This window comes from Bos taurus, chromosome 7, assembly GCF_002263795.3.
Source record: "Bos taurus isolate L1 Dominette 01449 registration number 42190680 breed Hereford chromosome 7, ARS-UCD2.0, whole genome shotgun sequence".
In the NCBI taxonomy this organism is placed as follows: domain Eukaryota; kingdom Metazoa; phylum Chordata; class Mammalia; order Artiodactyla; family Bovidae; genus Bos; species Bos taurus.
This window is the reverse complement of record NC_037334.1, coordinates 91983703-92006011: the sequence shown is the minus strand read 5'-3', so window position 1 is coordinate 92006011 and position 22309 is coordinate 91983703.

Here is a 22309-nt window from a genome sequence, read left to right as displayed (position 1 = left end):
TTTTTGTCAATGGTTTCCTTGGCTGTGCAGAAACTTTTTAGATTTATGTAATCTCTTTTATTTATTTTTTGCTTTCATTTCTGGTGTCAAATAAAAAAAAAAAATCAACACTAAGACTGTGAAGGGCTTACTGCCTGTGTTCTTTTCTAGGAGTTTTATGTTTTCAGGTCTGATGTTCAATTCTTTAATCCATTTGACTTTGTTTTGTGTATGGTATAAAGTTGCAACCATCTCTGACATTTAAAGGATCAATTTATTAACTTCAGATTAAAATTTTCATGGAAATCTGAATATCTATTCCTTTCCCCTCACTAGTTAAGTGATTACTGATTCTTTTGTTATGTGTGAAACCTTGGTGAAATGTAAAATCTCATAAAGAACCCAGATTTCACAATAGGTGATAAGTATATATCATTTAAATTTTAGCTGGAAATTAGAGGAGGGAAGAACTGTTTTCAGTATATAGATTAATAAATACATAGTCTGACATCTTGCATATGAGTAAATAACTTAATTACATTGAGCATACAAGTACACTGAGTGATGTTAAGGAACATAAAAAGCGTACGGAAATGCAAAGTTATGAGAATAGAGGAGCATTAGGGGGGGGTTGTGACCTTTCATACCGATTTGTTCATGTCCTTGTCTCTATGCTTTGTCTCTTAGTTGTGCTAATTTATCAGGGTGCAAAATGTGGTATTTATTTCACTCACAAGATAATCTTGTTATAAACAATCTAGTTAACAAATGCTTCCAACAAAGAAAAGTGTTATTAATAGCTTTTTATGTCATTGCAAATCCATCAAATATGTATAAAACAAAACATTATTCCTTCCTCAAAGAAATGGTGACTATATTGTCTAGAAGTCCTGTGTTTCACAAAATACAAACAAACAAACAAACAAACAAGCAACTTGCCTACCTTTTAAAGCTTTCTCAACTCTTTTCTGTTGTTATTTTTCCTTAAAAAGAAAAAGATGTTGATCGACAGAGGATTTATTCCAACAGCCAATGTCTTTTGCACTTAGAAGTATATAGAGGCAATTTTTATAGCATTTCTTGAGCAACTTTATCTTTCACATCAGACTGATGTGACAAAATAGATTTCAAAATAGTTTCTATACATAAACTAAAATGTTGCTTACTATTATTCCTCCGGTGTGTTTTCCACCTGAAATAAAAAGGTCCATTCTAAGCTTGTTCATAGAAGGAATAGACCTATGGTTAGTATCAAAGGAGAACTTAAAAACTGATCTTTCAGATAATCTGAAAGACAAACTACAGTTCCACAAGGAATACTTCTCCAGAAGGGTTTACTTGCTGTCAGGATAAATGGTGTGTTTGAAGGAAAGGGTAATAGCAGGTGTGAGAGTGGAAACTGTGGGTTTGATTCTGTGTCAGGGATCACAGGGAAGGTCTGCAGTTAGGACACAACAGAGGCAATCAGTCCAAGTTCAGAGAGAGAGAAGGGGGGGGAAAGAGAAACACAAAAGAAAACACTCTAATAAGCGGAGGGCTTCAAGAAAGCACGGTGCGTGACACGGGATGCTGGCCTATTCTATCAGGAATAAAAGCCCACTTCACTGACGTTCAGAGGCACTTCCTACTGTGTGCTCCTGGAGCACTTTGAACATGTTTGTGTTGACTGATTTTCTTAGTGCTTTGTTTATGATCAGCTGGAAAAGTTGGACGTGAGAACTAATAATTTCTTTGAAACTATCTTGTTATTCTCTGTTTCCTTAACATCTACCTTGCATTTTATTAGACGGTCTGATCTCTAACATCGTTTAAATTTGTTTTTCTTTATTTTAAGCAATATCTGACTTGAAACTCTGAGATTTTCCCCTATTCTCCTTGAATAGGTTAGAGGGATGTGATTGGGGATATATCTGAGAGAAGAAAATATAATTTTAATTAAGGCTACCAATCAGACCTTTGTTTACCTGAGTAATGGATACTTGGAGAAGATGAGAACAGAATTGTTTGGACAAAAGAAAGCAATTTGGAGGCTTAACGGAGAAGCGATAAAGCATAGGACAGGACAGAAGAATTTAAGAAAGAATAAGAAATCCTAAGGAAGAATTTAAGTATGTTTCACTATATGGCATATAGTATAAATTTTCTTATCTATTGCCCTAAGGAATATTTGGTAAAATATCTACATTTTATTGATCCATTTTGAAACTGAAATTCTTTAGGAGCTGAATCCAAATACAAAGTCTTGAGTCAAGACTGGGTATTGGGAAAGAACAGGCAGACCACAAGAGCATTGTTAAAACCAGTTTATAAGGAGTAAGTAAAATAGCTCTTTTGTGAGGATGACAGTTAAATTTGTAATCATGGATAACATTACTAACTGTTAATAGTTGCTGCTGCTGCTAAGTCGCTTAAGTCGTGTCCGACTCTGTGCGACCCCATAGACGGCAGCCCAACAGGCTGCCCTATCCCTGGGATCCTCCAGGCAAGAACACTGGAGTGGGTTGCCATTTCCTTCTCCAATGCATGAAAGTGAAAAGTGAAAGTGAAGTCGCTCAGTCGTGTCTGACTCTTAGCGACCCCATGGACTGCAGCCCACCAGGCTCCTCCGTCCATGGGATTTTCCAGGCAAGAGTACTGGAGTGGGGTGCCATTGCCTTCTCTGACTGTTAATGGTAGTCAACATTTATTGAGTACCTATTATGTATTAGGTATACCATAATGACTTTTGTGTATTATTTCATTATAATATTTTGTTACAGTAATGGCCTCCATGAGCCCCACTTCTTTGTCTGGTCCCTTCCAACAATGACTCTAGCTTTGGCAGTCTGATTTAACTGACAGTATGATATCAACATAGGGGATGAAAATAGATACTTGATAAGCACTTGGACATTGGTACTTGCCCCTTAGGAATGTTCCTGTTATCAAAAAGTGAAGAAACTCCATTCATGGCATATTCACTAGTTGTATTTTTTAGATTCTACCTGTAAGCAACACCATGCAATATTTCTTTCTCTGATTTACCTCACTTTGCATGATACCTTCCACATCCATCTACATTGCTGCAAATTCCAATCTTTTATCCATTCATCTGTTAGTGGAAACAGGTTGTTTCTATGTCTTGTGTGTTCAGCTCAGTTCAGTTCAGTCGCTCAGTTGTGTCCAGCTCTTTGTGACCTCATGGACCATAGCACACCAGGCCTCCCTGTCCATCACCAACTCCTGGAGTTTACTCAGACTCACGTCCATTGAGTCGCTGAGGCCATCCAGCCATCTCATTCTCTGCCATCCCCTTCTCCTCCTGCCTTCAATCTTTCCCAGCATCAGAGTCTTTTCAAATGAGTCAGTTCTTCACATCAGGTGGCCAAATTATTGGAGTTTCAGCATCAGTCCTTTCAATGAATATACAGAACTGATTTCCTATAGGATGGGCTAGTTGGATCTCTTTGCAGTCCAAGGGACTCTCAAGAGTCTTCTCCAACAACACAGTTCAAAGGCATCAATTCTTCAGTGCTCAGCTTTCTTTATAGTCCAACTCTCACATCCATACAAGACTACTGGAAAAAACATGGCCTTGACTAAATGGACCTTTTTTGGCAAAGTAATGTCTCTACTTTTTAATATGCTGTCTAGGTTGATCATAACTTTCCTTCCAAGGAGTAAACATCTTTTAATTTCATGGCTGCAATCACCATCTGCAGTGATTTTGCAGCCCATAAAATTAAAGTGAGCCACTGTTCCCCATCTATTTGCCATGAAGTGATGGGACCAGATGCCATGACCTTAGTTTTCTGAATGTTGAGCTTTAAGCCAACTTTTTCACTCTCCTCTTTCACTTTCATCAAGAGGCTTTTGAGTTCCTCTTCACTTTCTGCCATAAGGGTGGTGTCATCTGCATATCTGAGGTTATTGATATTTCTCCTGGCAGTCTTGATTCCAGCTTGTGCTTCTTCCAGCCCAGCATTTCTCATGATGTACTCTGCATATAAGTTAAATAAGCAGGGTGATAATATACAGCCTTGACGTACTCCTTTTCCTATTTGGAACCTGTCTGTCGTTCCATGTCCAGTTCTAACTGTTGCTTCCTGACCTGCATACAGATTTCTCAAGAGGCAGGTCAGGTGGTCTGGTATTCCCATCTCTTTAAGAATTTTCCATAGTTTGCTGTGATCCACACAGTCAAAGTCTTTGGCATAGTCAATAAAGCAGAAGTAGGTGTTTCTCTGGAACTCTCTTGCTTTTTTGATGATTGGACTTCCCTGATAGCTCAGTTGGTAAAAATCCGCCTGCAATGCAGGAGACCCTGGTTCAATTCCTGGGTTAGGAAGATCCACTGGAGAAGGGATAGGCTACCCACTCTAGTATTCTTGGGCTTCCCTTGTGGCTCAACTGGTAAAGAATCTGCCTGCAATGCGGGAGACCTAGATTTGATCCCTGGGTTGGGAAGATCCCTTGGAGAAGGGCAAGGCTACCCATTCCAGTATTCTGGCCTGGAGAATTCCATGGGCTGTATAGTCCATGGGGTCACAAAGAGTTTGGTATGTTTGAGCGACTTGTGTGCTCGTCGCGTCCAACTCTTTGCAACCCCAAAGGCTGTAGCCTGCCTGGGTCCTCTGTCCATGGGATTTTCCAAGTAAGATTCCTGGATTGGGTTTCCATTTCATTCTCCAAGGGATGTTCCTGACCCAGGGATTGAAGCCCTGTCTCCTGGATCTCCTGCACTGGCAGGCAGATTCTTTATCACTGTCTTGGCTATTTCTATTACTCTCTTTTAAATTAGCTCTGTTTATTTGCCAGATTGGTCTAATCAAAGTTTCTTGGACACCATCTCTCATTTCCATGCCTGTGTATATTGTGTTCCCTCATTCAGAATATCCTTTCACATCTTTTATTAAGACTTACCAGCCATTGTGGGGCTTCCCTCATAGCTCAGTTGGTAAAGAATCCACCAGCAATGAAGGAGACCCGGGGTCAGGAAGATCCACTGGAGAAGGGATAGGCTACTTACTCCAGTATTCTAGGGTTTCACTGGTGGTCAGCTGGTAAAGAATCTGCCTGCATTTTGGGAGACCTGGATTGGATCCCTGCGTTGGGAAGATCCACTGGAGAAGGGAATGGCTACCCACTCCAGCATTCTGGCCTGGAGAATTCCATGGACTGTATAGTCCATGGGGTCACAAAGAGTCGAACATGACTGAGCAACTTTAACTTTCACTTTTCACCAGCCATTATTATCTGTTAGCAATCACAGGAGCAGTAAAGATAGCAAACTGGTTTAATTTAGCATGTCATCTACACCCAACTAGTTGTGTCTTCCTTGGCCACTTCTTTGAAATGATGACTCAGGTGATGGAAGCTTCCCAAGACATACCACAATTTGTTCAAAGCCCAAGGGGGAAAAAAAAAAGACAATTGTCTTCACAGTGTTCATTCTACACACAGCTCTGACAGAGCATGATTTCTGAAATAATTGAGATGTAAACACACACACACACACACACACACACACTGTAAGTTTTTGTGAATAAAAGATTTGTTTCAGATCTATTCTGATTATACACCAACAGATACATGGAGACACACATGACAATTTTTACTTTTCTAACATTTATATGTTCAAACATATGTAGGCCAAATATTTCAGACCTTTAAAAAATTTGGCATTGATGACATACAGCCAGATATAATATAAGATACTGAAGTATATTAAATGCATATGGTTGGTTTAATTGCTGTTGATTTTGTTGCTAAGCTGTGTCTGACTCTTCATGACCCCATGGACTGTAGCCTGCCTGGCTCCTCTGTCCATGGGGATTCCTAAGCAAGAATACTGGAGTGGTTGCCATTTCCTTCTCCAGCGGATCTTCCTGACCCAGGGATCGAACCCACATCTCCTGCACTGACAGATTCTTTACCACTGAGCCACCAGGGAAGACGGCTGATTTAATAGTGAGGTAGAATTACTACTAGAAAGATCCATAGGGAAATCTAAGTTTGCATTGTCATAAATGTGGCTCAACTAGAAAAGAGTTTTTTTAAGCCAAAATTGAGATGGTAAATATTCCTTAAAAGTTTCCACATTAAAAAAAAATTAGTTACTTCGCTGTTGACCTGAAACTATCACAGCATTGTTTGTTAATTGGCTATACTTCAATACAAAACAAAAAGTTTGAAAAAAAATAGTTACTGAAACTTTCAAAATGACAGAGATCTGTACAGATATCTTGCTTTTCTGAATAACGAAATATTAACTAAAATTAATCAAATCAAATTTTAGATTCTAAAAACTACATCTTCCATTTAACTTGACAAATAGAGATGATGTTCTAAGGAATAAAATCATTTTTGACGTACCAGACAATTGTGATAATAAATTTCTATTCTAATTGTTCATTTATTTTATATCAAAGCAGTGGTAATGAGAAAAGTCTAGTGTTAATGATAGTAATGAATTTACCTGCATAATTACTGTCACAGGTACAAATGAATTGGAATCAGCAAATATATTCTTTACTATTTTTTCATGTCATTGTTAAAGAGGAACAGCCAAGGGAGGGGGGAGGGCAGTAATGTAAATTCAGGAGCCTCATACAGAGAAATACAGTTCCTTTAAAATATGTCATTGTCAAATATTGCCTCTCATCAGGGACTGAATGTCTGTTTGCCCCCTCAAATCCATCTGTTGAAGCTCTAGCCTCCAGGGTGACAGTATGTTGAGATGGGAGCCTTTGGAAGTAATTAGGTTTAGATGAGATCTTTAGAGTGGGGTCCTCATGACTGGATTAGTGTTCTTAGCAGAAAAGACTAGACAATTAATTCTCAGTCTCAGCCATATGAGGAGGCCACAAAGAAAAGTCAGCCATCTGCAAGCCAGGATGAAGACTCTAGAACTGTGAGAAATATGTGTAGTTTAAACCATCTCGTGTGTGGACTTCTGTTGTAGCAGCCCAAGTTGACTAATGCGCCTCTTAAGGTTCAGATTTTAAAAATGTCTTTAGACCAGTGGGCAATGTTTCGAGTCAGACACTGCAGTCAGTGAAACATACTGAAATAGCTTTAAGATACTGGTAAATATTAAACAGCTGATGAGTTTATAGAAAGAAAAAGGTCATTGTGTTCATGAAAGGCAAGGACTGCATCTTATCAATACTCATATCCTTGGCCTTAGCACAATGCTCAGCTTAGAAGTATATGTGCTCAAAAAGGTTCTATGAATGAATGAATGGTATTTCTGTTACTGCATATAATATCCAGTCATAAAAATGACTGCCTATTGACTATCAGATAATTAGCAAAATTAAATTATAATTTTTTATATTGTAAAATAATGACTGATGAATGTTTGCCTTCATTACTTACCAATTTAGGAGACCACAATGTCCATTTAAATATACACAAATAAATGTGCATGTTTATGCACAGTGTGTGTGTCTAAACACTCATCACATAATAGAAAACTGTTAGTTATCCAGATCATATATGTGTACCTTTCATAAATTATGACCTTTATCTGATGAGATCAGGCCCATTCAGGGTCATATGGCCATAGTCTATAGTCTATGACCTTTATATAAAGCCCTCTCCCCACCCTCTTTTTTTTTTTTTGGTTAATCTTTGTCTTCCTTTGCAAATAACCAAGAAACACAATTTAGTGAGAATATAGAAGATGGTTGATAATTATATTTGAGCATATAGTTGCATTGCTACCTGAAAATATGGACATTTTAAAAGCTTTAAACTTTTTTGTAGTATTAGCATAAGTGCTGAAATATTGAGCAATATTAAGTTTACATCTTGATAAATTTTAAGCCAATAGAAAAATAAACAAACCCAACATCTAACGACATCCATGTGAAAAAAACAGGACATTACCAGAATCCCAGAGTCTACTCATGCGCAATGCATGCCCCAGGGGTCACTTCTAGCTTGTTATTTGTGACTGGGTTTGACCTTTACATGAACAGGACCATTGAGTGTGCATGTCTGGCTCCTTCAACTCCACATTTTCTGTGAGATCCATCTTATGTGTCATGGATAGCTGTAGGCTCTTCACTTTCATTACTATATAGTATTCTATTGGATGAATATATATATATAATATATATATATATAGAGAGAGAGAGCACAGTTTACTGATCCATTCTAGTGCTGGTCACACTTCAGTTGCTTTTATCTGTATTGAAAATAGTGTTTATACATGTACTATACATATTTTATATATATAATTTACGTACATATTTTATGGGCATTGTTTGGCTTTTACAAATGTTTCTTGATATTTTTTACATGTCTTTCAGAGAATGCATATCTGTATATTTTGGGGAGAGGCTTTATTAGTGTAAAAGTATGTGTGTGATCATCTTAACAGTAGGCTTAGCAAAAAGTTTCCTAAGTAATTTGTCCAAATTATACTCCCACCAGCAACATGAGAAGGTTCAGGTTTATAGGTAGAACTTGGACATTATATAAATTTTAATGCCTAACCACAATCATCTTCTTTACTCCCACTCATAAGTTAAAAATGTACAAATGGGCAGATGTGCATAAAGGAAGGAGACCTAAAACATTAAATTCTGAAACTTGTTTAATAGAAACATAAATTTTCAGCTTATTTGGCTGTTTATTAATTTTAATTATTTGATTAAAACAGAGTGGATCTAATGAATTATTCAAGGCAATAACAAAACAATTATCTTAATTCTATTTATTTCTTCTCTATGAGATATCACACACACACACATACCTTTATCTAGATCCTGAACATTTGCCAAGTAAATAAGAGTCATTTTTAGTGTTCTGCTAAAAGCCCCCACAGGAGAAAAAAACAATACATATTCATAAACAAACAAAATTAGAAGTCAGTGTTCTGAAAAAGGAGTGCTCGAAAAACACCATGATTTTCAGCTTTACAGAACATATCATTGTACTCAGTGTAGGAGGTGAAGACAAGAGGCAATTTATTCTGCAGCTGGTTTCGAAATAAACACAGCAAAGAAAGATAAGGAGTGAAAGAGGGATAAATCCGCTGGTAGCAAACTTGATGGACAGACGGGCTGCCATTAACAATGCTGTTGCCTTTGTAAGTACAGAGTGATGTGGAGATACCCTGGCATTTATACTGTAGACATGGTCCTTAAAGATTTTACACCTCCAATTCCTTAGAATTATCAGCTATCTCCAGCCTGTCAGTCATCTGAGCAATCTTAGATTTTTAGCTCGCAGGCCAGGCAGATTATTGACAAAGCAATCCAGGGTGATGTAACACACCCTGACAAACAACAGTGAGGGGATTGTGTTTACCGCGTTCACTGCACCGATTCAGTTAAATTAATTCTTAACACTGAAAGTAAACTTTCTCTTGATAACCATTCACTCCCTACCAGTGTTTCTCCCCGCCACCACTACATAGCACTAGCTTGAGTGGACGTGTAATAATGCCCTGATTTAAGTAATTTAATCTGGTGGGGACTAATTGAAGCAAGGGAACTATCTGTCTCCACAGCAAGAAGGCTAATGAGAGCGTCTGTAAATAAAAAAACTCTACCTTCGAATCAAGTTAAGAATTTGTGACTGAAATACACAAAAGTAGATTTCTAAACTGGGTCTGCCATTCTGCCCTTAACTTGCCTTTCACCTGGAGAAACTGGGTACACACAACTCAAGTCTAAAAAGCAAAGGTGGCAAAACAATAACCGTAAAACAGACAAAGAGTGATTTATAAAATTTATCCCAGGCAATTTTTTAAATCGTATTTTTTCCCAATGGAAGTTTTAGTGGTTAAATACTGAATTCTTAGAGCAGGAGCAAGGAGAGTTTGGAGGGGACAGAAAATAAGTTTTGAAGGCAAAATATTGACACACCCTAAATTTTAACTGTTGTTTCAGGCACTGCTAACATTTGGAGCTAATTTTCTGGACTATGCTAATTTAAAAAAGTATATTATTTACATATTAAATCCATTACATAACATAAGTGCCATATGTAATTGCTATGTTGAAATCATTTCTTTGGTTGCATTGTTTGGATTTTAAAGCTAATTTTAAGAGTATTACACAAAAATTCACATGTTTTTCATGGAGAATTCTAGTGCTGTAGTAATTATCTGAAAATATTTTGTCTTTTAAATGCTTTTGAAATACCCCTGGATGTATATTTATTTACAGAACTATTGACATTTTATAAATGTAATATGAATATTGGCTTTCTTCTAAACTAGGAGTTGAGTATAGCTTCTATAAATGGAGAATTTTTATAAAATGCATAAATAAATTTGAAGATGTTTTATTTTATATGCAATCACAATATATTTTTATTGCTAAAAATAAAAATAAATAAAAATATGAAAATCAAAGAAATCAAATGACCTACTGAAATTTCATTACCTTAGCCCCATCTCTCTTTATTTTTGGTGACATGAAAGATTTTTTGCTTGTGCATTTATTTTAGAATCTGGTTACTGTCTTTCTTATAAAATCTGAAGAAGTACCTCAGATACTGAATAATCTCCAACACCCTGATCTTGCTGCTCTCTCTCAGAACTGCAAAGTTCATTGCCACCCCAAGGTTTTGATTTTGGTTGGTGCCATCCCCATATTTTTTCCAGATTTAACTCTTCACAGAAGGTGCTTGAGTGTCACTTTCTCCAAAATGTCTTTACTAACCCCCTAATTAAAAGACCATTTTTTGTTGTTCTTCTCTCCCCTCACCCTGATTTATTTTCTTTATGAAATATATCACTGCTCTAAATCACACAGTTTGTTAATCTATTTACTTTTTACCTATTTCCCCCACTAGAATATAAACTTCATGATGCCTGGATCTTTGTCTTACTGTTGTTAGAGTATGTCTACCACTGAGAGGTGTGTTGGCATAACACTGTTGAAAAAATGAGGGATGATTCTGATAATTTCAGTGGGAATGCCTAAAGGATAAATGGTGAAAAAAAATACTGGGATTGCATAGTTTACACAATTTACTAGGTTGTAGAAATCAAGAGAGAAAAAAAAATTAAGATTACTATGCTTTCTATCATACTTACTTAGCAGAGTAGACAAAACAATATGTAAACTTGTCTAAGGGGAAGAATATGGTAAATTCACCTTTGGATGTGTCAAAGCATCAAAGAGACATTCCTAGAAAAATATCCTTAGACAGAAAGGAATTTGAACAGTGATTCTCTACTATGGGCTATTTTGGCCCCATGAGATATTTGGCAGCGTCTGGAAACAATTAAGTGTGTGTGTGTGTGTGTGTGTTACATTTGGGGGTTGCTACTGATATCCAACAGATAAAGGCTAGAGATAATGCCAACCATCTTGCAATCTGCAGGACAGCTTCTCATGATAAAGCATTGTCCAGCTTCAATTGTTAATATTGGTAATGTTGAAAAACTTTTGAGTTAAAGGTGCAGATAAATGTGAAACATTTAAAGAAGATAATTGAGGAAAGAAGGGTAGATAAACTTTGTAAAAGAATGATTGCAGATAAGTAACAGTACTAATTGACATTTATCTAGCTGCTGCTAAGTCGCTTCAGTCGTACCTGACTCTGTGCGACCCCATAGATGGCAGCCCACCAGGCTCCTCCGCCCCGGGATTCTCCAGGCAAGAACACTGGAGTGAGTTGCCATTTCCTTCTCCATTGCAGGAACGTGAAAAGTGAAAGTGAAGATGCTCAGTCGTGTCCTACTCTTAGTGACCCCATGGACTGCAGCCCACCAGGCTCCTCTCTCCATGGAATTTTCCAGGCAAGAGTACTGGAGTGGGTTGCCATTGCCTTCTCCAATTTATCTAGCACTCACTATCTATCAGACATAGTTCTAGGCATTTTACATGTTAACTCATGTAATCCATAAAGCAACCATATGAGATAGATAATAGCAACCAGATTTTATAGATGAAAACATGAAAGTACCTAAAGTGTAGTAACTTGCTTAAAATCATACAGCTAGAAAACTTTAGTACTAAGATTCAAAATCAGGTAATTGAATTCTACAGGTCAAACATGACTTTTGCAAACTACTGCCTTTTACAGCAAAAGTTTTTTAAAAAGCCAGCAAAGCAGGTATAAGAAAACTAGGTAGAAGTTCAGAAAGCAATCTGAAGTTGAATAAATCCAAAAGTATTTCTTAAAGCAGCTATCCCATGGTGTCAGATGCTAAAATGAACAAAAAAGTATGTCATGAGAATTGGCAAATGGTCATTGGTGACCTTCTTGGAAAACAAGGACAGGAAGTGACATTAACTCAAAACTGATTGATCATCTGTTCTGAAGGAAATGTGTTGTTCAGTTGTTTGAGACATTATCAGTATTGAGGCAAAGATGTTTTAAGATCAAGAATCTTGGGAAGCACAAAATTGATTGAGTCCTAAGAGTTTTGAAATAAAATTTTGCCTGTGAAGTTGCAGAAAGTTTGGAGAATGGAATAAGAATCAACATGAAGTATATTTTTAAAATGTGCAGCAAATGCCTGGATGAAATGTAAAGCATGGAGATCCAAACCAGTTTATCCTGAATGAAATCAGTCCTGAATACTCATTGGAAGGACTGATGCTGAAGCCGAAACTCCAATACTTTGGCCACGTGGTGCAAAGAACTGACTTATTTGAAAAGGCCCTGATGCTGGGAAAGATTGAAGGTGGGAGGAGAAGGAGACAACAGATGATTAGATGCTTGGATGGCATCACCAACTCAAGGACATGAGTTTGAGCAAACTCCAGGAGCTGGTGATGGACAGGGAGGCATGGCGTGCTACAGTCCATGGAGTTGCAAAGAGACACAACTGAGCGACGTGACTGAACTGAACTGAAACATCCATTTTTCTCCTTTTTCTATAAAGATGTAACTGATAGGACTGCCTGAGACCAGGTTTGGCATGGGCTATGATAAAATGTAATTGGCATAGGAACATCTCAGTTATTGTTATTGTTGAAATGACTGGCTATAGGATGAGATGGCTGAGATGGCTGTGGTCAAGGGAAGTTGGTTCTATGAGGTGAAGTTTCTGGGGGTTGTTAGGAGAAATAAGAATGAGATTGGGAGTATGTGAGGGATCAGAAATGGAGAAGACTGTAACTCAAAAAATTCCATTTTCATATTTCTTTCCAACTAGAAATTAGCTATCATTGAAAATTTTTATATGTTAGAAAAACTTATAAAGCTCACTTAAAAATAACAACAAATTTCCCTCTATGAATTTATGGATAAGGTAGCAATTTAATTTTTTTATTTACATCCCTCTTACTTAAAGTGCCCTTCTTGGACAAGCAGTGCTCTGATCACCTGCGGTGGGTATCACTTGTTAGAGATGCAAAATCTTGGACTTCATCCCAGATCTGTTGAATCAGAGTCTGCTTTGACCAAGATGCCTGTGAGGTGTATACCCCTAAAAGTTCTGAAGCACTTACCTAGATTCATATGGATTTTCTTCTGTTTTGGTCTAAGCCGTGGATCCTTCTTGTGAAATATAATATTGTGTGACTCTGAGATAGTATAGTTGAATTAGAGGTAGAGACATACCTGGTGCCATGTCTTTAGGTTAATCAGCACTGCTCTCTCAGAAGTTTCTACTGTTCTGCCAAAAGCACTTTGCAAACCACTGGCTGAGGATATTTCATAAGGACTCACATGTTGTAACATCAGTGACACCATACGTGCTGGGTGACACTGGTTTGGTTACATGGAATGCTGAGTTTCCCCATTCTTCACTGCTAGATAGTTTAAAATTACTTGCTATCGGTGTAATGACAATTCCTTTTAATTTCATAGAGCTATTTGTTCGAATTTAAATTTATATGTAATTAAAAAAATTTTTCATCTGTCGCTAGACTTTTTTTGCATTTCACCAGGTTTTCCTGAATGTCCTTTTTGTGTTCAAAACCCAATTTGGGGAACCACATTACATCTGGTTATTTTGGTTCCCCAGTCTCTTCTGGTTTGTGAAAGAGTTTCAGGGTTTTCCTACTTATCATGATCTTGATAGTCTCAAGGAGTACTGGCTAAATACCATAAAGAACTGTCACTTAAATCTAGATTTATTCAGTTTTTTCTGACACTAGTCTGGGGTTATAAATTTTGGAAAGAATATCAGAAATATAAAGATCTATTCTTATGTTGGAGAGAATTAATACCCACATGGCATCACTGATAGTGTTAGTCTCCATGGATTGGTTGAGGTTGTGTTTACTAGGTTTCTCCACTGTAAAGTAACTATTTTTCTGTCTGATTCTCATATTTGGAAATGAGTCACTATGCTTCAAGGGTCGGGGATGAGGTGCCATTTCCTAGAAGGTAAACTATCAAGTTTGTAAATTTTTAACTTAATTTCTCACAACAGCTCCACATTAGATGGGAGCTCTCTGTTTGATGGATGGCCTCTTGGTTGGAGGAAACTTACCTTCATCTCTGCTTCCCAGCATTAAGAACAATGCTTGGGATGCGGTATGCGTTTCATTAGAATTTGCTTTAAAAAAGAAATAAAGTAGTTACTTTTTAAAATAAAGTAAATTGTGTCACAGATCACATGGCCTTTCAGTTTTCAAAAAGTTAATTATCCTCAGGAGATAAATTTAAGACTCACTGCAGGCCAGAGGTTTTGAGAGTTCATACCAAACATAATGACCAAAAGATTCCATTAAGTCCTCAAAATTTGTTCAAGTTAACCTATTCATTAGATTCTGTAGTTTTATTATTTATTATTTTATAAAGTGAGCATTGATTTAACAATATATTGCTGTAGCTACTAAAAATGTAAACTATGTGTCAACTTATTAAGTGGAACTATAGAATACTGATATCAATTTCACCAAAATAGTACATCTAATTATATCTGCGTTATATCTAAATCTGTATCTATAGAAATCTATGTAATGACTTCTTTTGAGTCATTTACTGCCAGTGAGTCATTCTAAAGGATAATGATAATTAATTTACAGAATAGCTCAGATATTATGGAAACGTTTTAGCAGTGATATATTTTGAAATTCAAAATTATTTTCCCTGTGTTGCTGCTGCTGCTAAGTCGCTTCAGTCGTGTCTGACTCTGTGAGACCCCATAGACGGCAGCCCGCCAGGCTCCTCTGTCCCTGGGAGTCTCCAGGCAAGAATACTGGAGTGGGTTGCCATTTCCTTCTCTGTTCCCTGTGTTAACTATATTTAAAAAATAAACCATAGATGCATATATAACAACATATATGTTTACATACAATAATGATATAAACACTGGCATGTTTCTTTATCCGTTAGTATGACATATACAAATATATACATGCATATGTACATTTAAGCCCTTGTACAAACAAGACTGAAAAAATAGATACCTTTTTTTATGATACAAGATCACACAGGAAATCTCTCCATGTAGCACAAAATTAATCTAGAGAAAACTTTTCTATTATTTCTGACCTCTCGATAATTTTCTAGTTTGATTAGGAATAAAGAAAAAAGCTACAAGCCTCTTAAGCAATATATTGTTGAATCAATTACCAGTGCTCACAGAAAAGGAAGCCAGCTGTATGTAACAGTGATAATTTGTATGTTTAATTATTTATAAGGATGCAACCGTCAAATTTCTAAAAATCTTTCCATAAAAAAATCTCCATGTAAATCTTTGTGATACACAGTAATGATACTTTATCTTTGCTTCCAGCAGTATGGCATAAACCCTTTTCATTAGCACACGCCTTCACTTAAGGGGATTGCTTTAGCAAAGGGCTCCAGCATATCATTATGACTTTTAGAGTTAAGAGATGACCGTGGCTAAACAACAAGTACCCCCTCCTATTAAGATGCATCAGGTACAGCAGTCCTAAGGTGTTTTATATTTGGTTTGCATACAATGCATTGCAGTTCCGGCAGAAGCCCAGGGATGCACTCCAGAGAAACACATAATGAGGTCAGATGGAAAATCTGGTCTTGTTTCAGATATGAATTCAATCCATCCTTTCTTTCATGTGAGACAATATTCGTGGAAGGAACTGCTGCTGACATGTTTTAACTTCACTGACACTGAAAATCTTTTCTCTTCAGTTGGTGCTTTTACCTTCCACCTGAGTAGAAAAATCTGTGCCGAATAACATTATCAGAGATGACCACAAACAAACAAAAATCCGATTATGTTTGTTTATTCACCCTTGCCATATTCACTATTCATTGTGTCAGCTAATTTTTGCCTTATAAAATATGAATAATGAAAATCAATGCTGGTTGAGGCGTTTTTGGTTGTTGTTATACTTTGTCTTCCAAGCCTAGAGTCTTGTAAATTGGGCAGGAGAAGCAGAAGATATAAGAGTGGGGAAGGGGATAAAGAAAACAAATAATGGTTTTATATTTGCAAAACCACAGCTCTGGCATTTAGCTGTCACAAGGAAGTTCTTTACTTTAAAACTGGCCCCAGCATCTACCCTGTGTGATTGTGTGACGTTAGAACAATGTGTCAAGACTTGGTTCCCATCTTTCATGCAACTGTTTAAATAATTACCAAAGAAAAAATTCTGTATTATTTGAATTAAAATTAATCATATTAAACCTCTAGTTTGTAACTTCTGCACATTAAATAAAATCTGTGCCTAATAATAAGGAATAACAGAGTAATCTGAATCTAGGAGTTGAGTTGTCTATGAGAGCACAGGAGACACCAGATATATACATGGTCTTTATTAGAGATAACCAAGTATGAAAGGAAAAATGCTATAAATCATTAAAAATTCTGCTATTTCTTTGAATGTATGTTCTGTGTCTCAGGAAAGACTGTGTTGAAGCTTTGGTTCCTATGCGTTTGTTTGTGGTATCCGTAACTTATTTAACTTTGCTGTGTCTTGCTTACTTTGTGAGAAGCATGCACACAGGAATGTAATAAAAATAACTGAAAACTGATAAATCAGCATGGTTCATACATCCAGCCTCGATGTCCTCATGCGGCCCTTGGGAGGTCATCATTTTAGTCAGGTCCTATACTCAGAATCTGTGCTTCCTCATCTATTTAAAAAAAAAGTGAAAATGTGCTTTTTAAGATTCTTTTTGTGATGACTATTTTTCATTTCTAAAGGAGGCTAGACTGTGATGATATGTTTTTATGTGCATAAGATAAGGGCATGAAAACTCACTCCAGTATTCCTGCCTGGAGAAGCACATGGACAGACAAGCCTGGCAGGCCACAGTCCATAGCATTGCAAGGACTTGGGCATGACTGAAGACGCTTAGCAGGCAGGCAAGATCTAAACTAGAAACTGTTTTTCCTGGACTCTGTATGTCTAAGTTTTGATGGTGAATAACTTAATCTCTGCATCTTTTAAGAACAAGTACAAGACGTATTTCAAAGGGGAGATTTATTATCTCCTAAGCAGTGTGCCTTAAGTTTCATAAGCGAAAGTGTTAGTCACTCAGTTGTGTCCGACTCTTTTGCAACCCCATGGACTGGTTCTTCTGTCCATGGGATTTTCTGGAGAAGGATACTAGAGTTGGTTGTCGTTTCCTTCTCTAGGGGATCTTCCTGACCCAGAGATCGAACCCAGGTCTCCCAAATTTCAAGCAGACTCCTTACCATCTGAGCCCTGTTGCAAATCAATACATGTTACTAGCTTGTCATTTTAAATATAATTTTGAAGATGTAAGTTTTATCTAAAACTCACAGTGAACATTTTTGACTAGATGATTTAGTTCTAATACTTGAATCTATATGGCAGCTTTTGAACCTATATACTTTCATGGAGACCCAGAGTCAGAATGAAAATAGACCCACTACTGGGGCTAAAAGAAAAAGTCAAGTGATGTTTGGTGAGAAATATAGTTTTGAATATAAATCTAGTACTTTCTTCTTAATGAGGTACCAAATATGAAAATTTCCAGCACAGAGCTTTGCATTCAGTAAACACTGAATAAATGAATACATGTTGAATACATTTAAGACCATATATAAATAAATAGAAAAGTATAATAAAAGTAGAAAAGATACTATTGTAGAAATAGCACATTCATTATCTATGAGGTGATCACAAAAATGTTTAGTCAAATTTTAATCAAGTTTTATATATTTTAGCTTTATGTTTTATTCCATTTTCTTCATCATTAAATTTAAATAATAGATGACATATTTTCATTTGCAGAATTATCAAATATATAGTTTTATTTTAAAATTACATTTTAAATTGTAAATGTACTGTTTTTTTAATAAAAATAGTTCAAAAATCATAAAGTGAATACTGATACTCCAAATTCTTTTGCCCACTCCCCAGAAGTTTACTCTCTGTTAGGAATTGTTTTATATGTATATCTGTATATTTGTATATGTATAAAATTAAAGCTTTTTATTGTGATAAAATATAAACAACCTAAAATTTTGCATTTTAAATGTACAATTCAGTAACATTGATTACATTTACAATGTTGTACAACAATCACTACTATTTTAAACTTTTTATCACCTCAAACAGAAACTCTGTTCCTATTAAGCAATAATTCCCATTTCCCTCTACTTCCAGCCACTGGTAACTTTGAATCTATTTTCTATGTCTCCGAATTTACCTATTCTATATATTTCATGTAAATGAAATCTTACAATATTTGTCCTTTTGTGTCTGGCTTGTTCCATGTAGTATAATGTTGCCAAGGTTCATCTGTGTTGTAGCATGTGTAAAAACTTCATTCTTTTTTATAGCTGAATACTATTCTATTGTGTATATATGCCATATTTTATTTATCCATCATCTGTTGATGAACACATTTATTATTTCTACTTTTTGACTATAATCTATAATGAACATTGGCATAAAAGTATCTGCTTGAATTCCTGTTTCCAGTTCTTTAGGGTATCCATTCTATAAATTGTTTTCCAGTAGAGTTGCTGGATTATATGATGCGAAGAGTTGACTCATTGGAAAAGACTCTGATGCTGGGAGGGATTGGGGGCAAGAGGAGAAGGGGACGACAGAGGATGAGATGGCTGGATGGCATCACTGACTGGACGTGAGTCTCAGTGAACTCCGGGAGTTGGTGATGGACAGGGAGGCCTGGTGTGCTGCTATTCATGGGGTTGCAAAGAGTCGGACACGACTGAGCTACTGATCTGATCTGATCTGATGATAATTCTGTTTAAATTTCTGAGGAAATATTTAACCATTTTTCACAGTGGCTGTACCATTATATGTTCCTTCAATATATTAGAGTTCCAATTCCTTTGCTTTTCTACTAGCACTAGTTATTTTTTATTAAAAAATAAATCCTTCTAGCCATCCACATGTGTGTGAAGTGGTATCTTGTGATTTTGATTTGCATTTCTCCAATGACAAATGATGTTGAGCATCTTTTCCTGTGTAATTGACCGTTTTCATTTGTATTTTTGGAGAAGTATCTATGAAAGTCTTTTGTCCACTTGTCCACTTTTTAATGGGCTGTTTTCTTTCAGTTATTGACTTGTAGGAGGTTTTTGAGTAAAAATTCTAGATATTAACCCTTATAAATACGTAACTTTTAAATATTTTCTTCCATTCTGTAAGTTGTCCTTTCATTTCCTTCTTTGTTGCTTAAGTTTTTGGTATTCATATCTAAGAATGCATTGCCAAACTGGAGGTCATGATTTGTTTATATTATATTCTTCAAGAGGTTTCTGTTTTTAGCTGTAATATTTAGGTCATTGACTCCTATTGATTAATTTTTGTGAAGTAAGGATCCAATTTCAGTTTTTAATAGTTGTTTTAGCACCATTTGTTTAAGAAGCAGTTCTTTATTAAATAGGTTTGATAACCTCGTCAAAAACTTTGTCATAGGTACATGGGTTTATTTATTTTCAATTATGTTCCCTTTGCCTGTATGTCTCTCTTCATACCAGTGCCATAATGCTTTGTTTGTTTGTTTATTTTTTGCTATAAAATAAATAGATCCTTGTTGGTTATGTATTTTGAATATAGCAGTGTGGACGTGACCTTCCCAAACTCCCTAACTGTCCCTTTCCCTCAGCAACCATAAGTTTGTTTTCTGTGAGTCTCACTCTCTTTTGTAGGTAAGTTCATTTCTTTTCTTTCCTCTTTTTAGATTCCATGTATAGAGGATGTCATACAATATTTCTCCTTCTCTGTCTACTTCATTCATTCACTATGGCACTCTCCAGGTTCATCCATGTTTTTGAAAAAGGCATTTTTTCATTGTTTTTGGTGGCTGAGTAATATTCCCTTGTATAGATGTACCATGTCTTCTTTATCCATTCCTCTGTCAATGGACATTTGGGTTGCTTCCACGTCTCGGCTATTGTAAACGGTGTTACAATGAGCATTGGGGTGCATGTATCCTCTCGAATCATGTTTTTCTCCAGATATATGCCCAAGAGTATGATTTCCAGGTCACATGGTAGCTCTACTTTTAGTGTTTTAAGGAACCTTCATACTGTTCTCAATAGTGGCTGTATCAATTTACGGTCCCACAAACAGTGAAGGAGGATTCCCTTCTTTCCATACCCTCTCCAGCATTTTTTGTTTGGATTTTTTGATGATAGCCATTCTGAGTGGTGTGAGGTAATAATCTCATTATACTTTTGATTGGCATGTCTTTAATAATGAGAGATGTTGAGCATCTTTTCATGTTTATTAGTCATCTGTATATCCTCTTTGGAGAAATGTCTATGTTGCTTTGATTGTTGTAGCTTGGTAGTAAGTTTTGAAATTGGGAACTGGGAGCATTCCAGCTTTTTTCTTCTTTAAGAGTGGTTTGCCAATTCAGGGCTCTTTGAAACTTCATATGAATTTAAATATCAGATTCCTATTTCTGAAAAAAGACTGCTGGGGTTTTGATAGGAACTGTGTTGCATCTATAGGTTGCTATTGGTAAAATTAACATCTTAACAGTATTATTTTATAATGCCAGAACAACAGGTTTCTTTCTATTTGTTTAAGCATTCTTTAATTTTCTTTTTACCAATGCTTTATAGTTTTCAGCATACAAGACTTCTAGCTCTTAGGTAAATTTATCCCTAGGTATTTTAATCTTTTGTATGCTAAAGTACCTTGCTTCTATCACCAGTCCCATCCACAACTGGGTGTTATTTTTGCTTTGGCTCCATCCCTTTGTTCTTTCTGGAGTTATTTTTCCACTGATCTCCAGTAGCATATTGGGCATCTACCGACATGGGGAGTTCATCTTTCAGTGTCCTATCTTTTTGCCTTTTCATATTGTTCATGGGGTTCTCAAGGCAAGAATACTGAAGTGGTTGGCCATTCCCTTCTCCAGTGGACCACATTCTGCTGACTTTATTTTTCTGGGCTCCAAAATCACTGCAGATGGTAATTACAGCCATGAAATTAAAAGATGCTTACTCCTTGGAAGGAAAGTTATGACCAACCTAGATAGCATATTCAAAAGCAAAGACATTACTTTGCCAACAAAGGTCTGTCTAGTCAAGGCTGTGGTTTTTCCAGTAGTCATGTATGGATGTGAGAGTTGGACTATAAAGAAAACTGAGCACCAAAGAATTGATGCTTTTGAACTGTGGTGTTGGAGAAGACTCTTGAGAGTCCCTTGGACTGCAAGGAGATCCAACCAGTCCATCCTAAAGGAAATCAGTCCTGGGTGTTCATTGGAAGGACTGATGTTGAAGCTGAAACTCCAATACTTTGGCCACCTGATGCGAAGAGCTAATTCATTTGAAAAGACCCTGATGCTGGGAAAGATTGAGGGCAGGAGGAGAAGGGGACAACAGAGGATGAGATGGTTGGATGGCATCACCGACTCAATGGACATGGGTTTGGGTGGACTCTGGGAGTTGGTGGTGGACAGGGAGACCTCGCGTACTGCAGTTCATGGGGTCGCAAAGAGTTGGACATGACTGAGTGACTGAACTGAACTGATGCTAAAATGTAATTTTTTTTCTTAATTTTATTTATAGACTGTTCATTATTAGTGAAACATAACTTGTTTTTGAGTTTTGATCTTGTAACCTGCAACTTTTGCTAAATTCACTTAGTTTTGGTATTTTTCTTGTGGATTTTTTTTTAATATATATAAAATCATGTCACCTATGAATAGAAGTAGTTTTATTTCTTCCTGTGCAATTTGAATGGCTTTTCTTTCTTTTCCTTGGCTAATTGCTCTGGCCAGAACTTTCAGAAAGAACAGTTAATACAGTGGTGAAGGTAGATATATCTTTGTCTTGTTTCTGATTTTAAGAAGGATCTAAAGATCAATCCTCACTGAGTATGATGTTAGCTTTGGGTTTTTCATAAATGTCCTTTATTATATGGTGAAAATCCCCTTCAATTCCTAGTCTCATTGCTTTTTTCCCCCTTATCATGAAAGTCCATTGAATTTTGTCACAAGCCATTTTCTGCATCTATTGAAATGATCATAT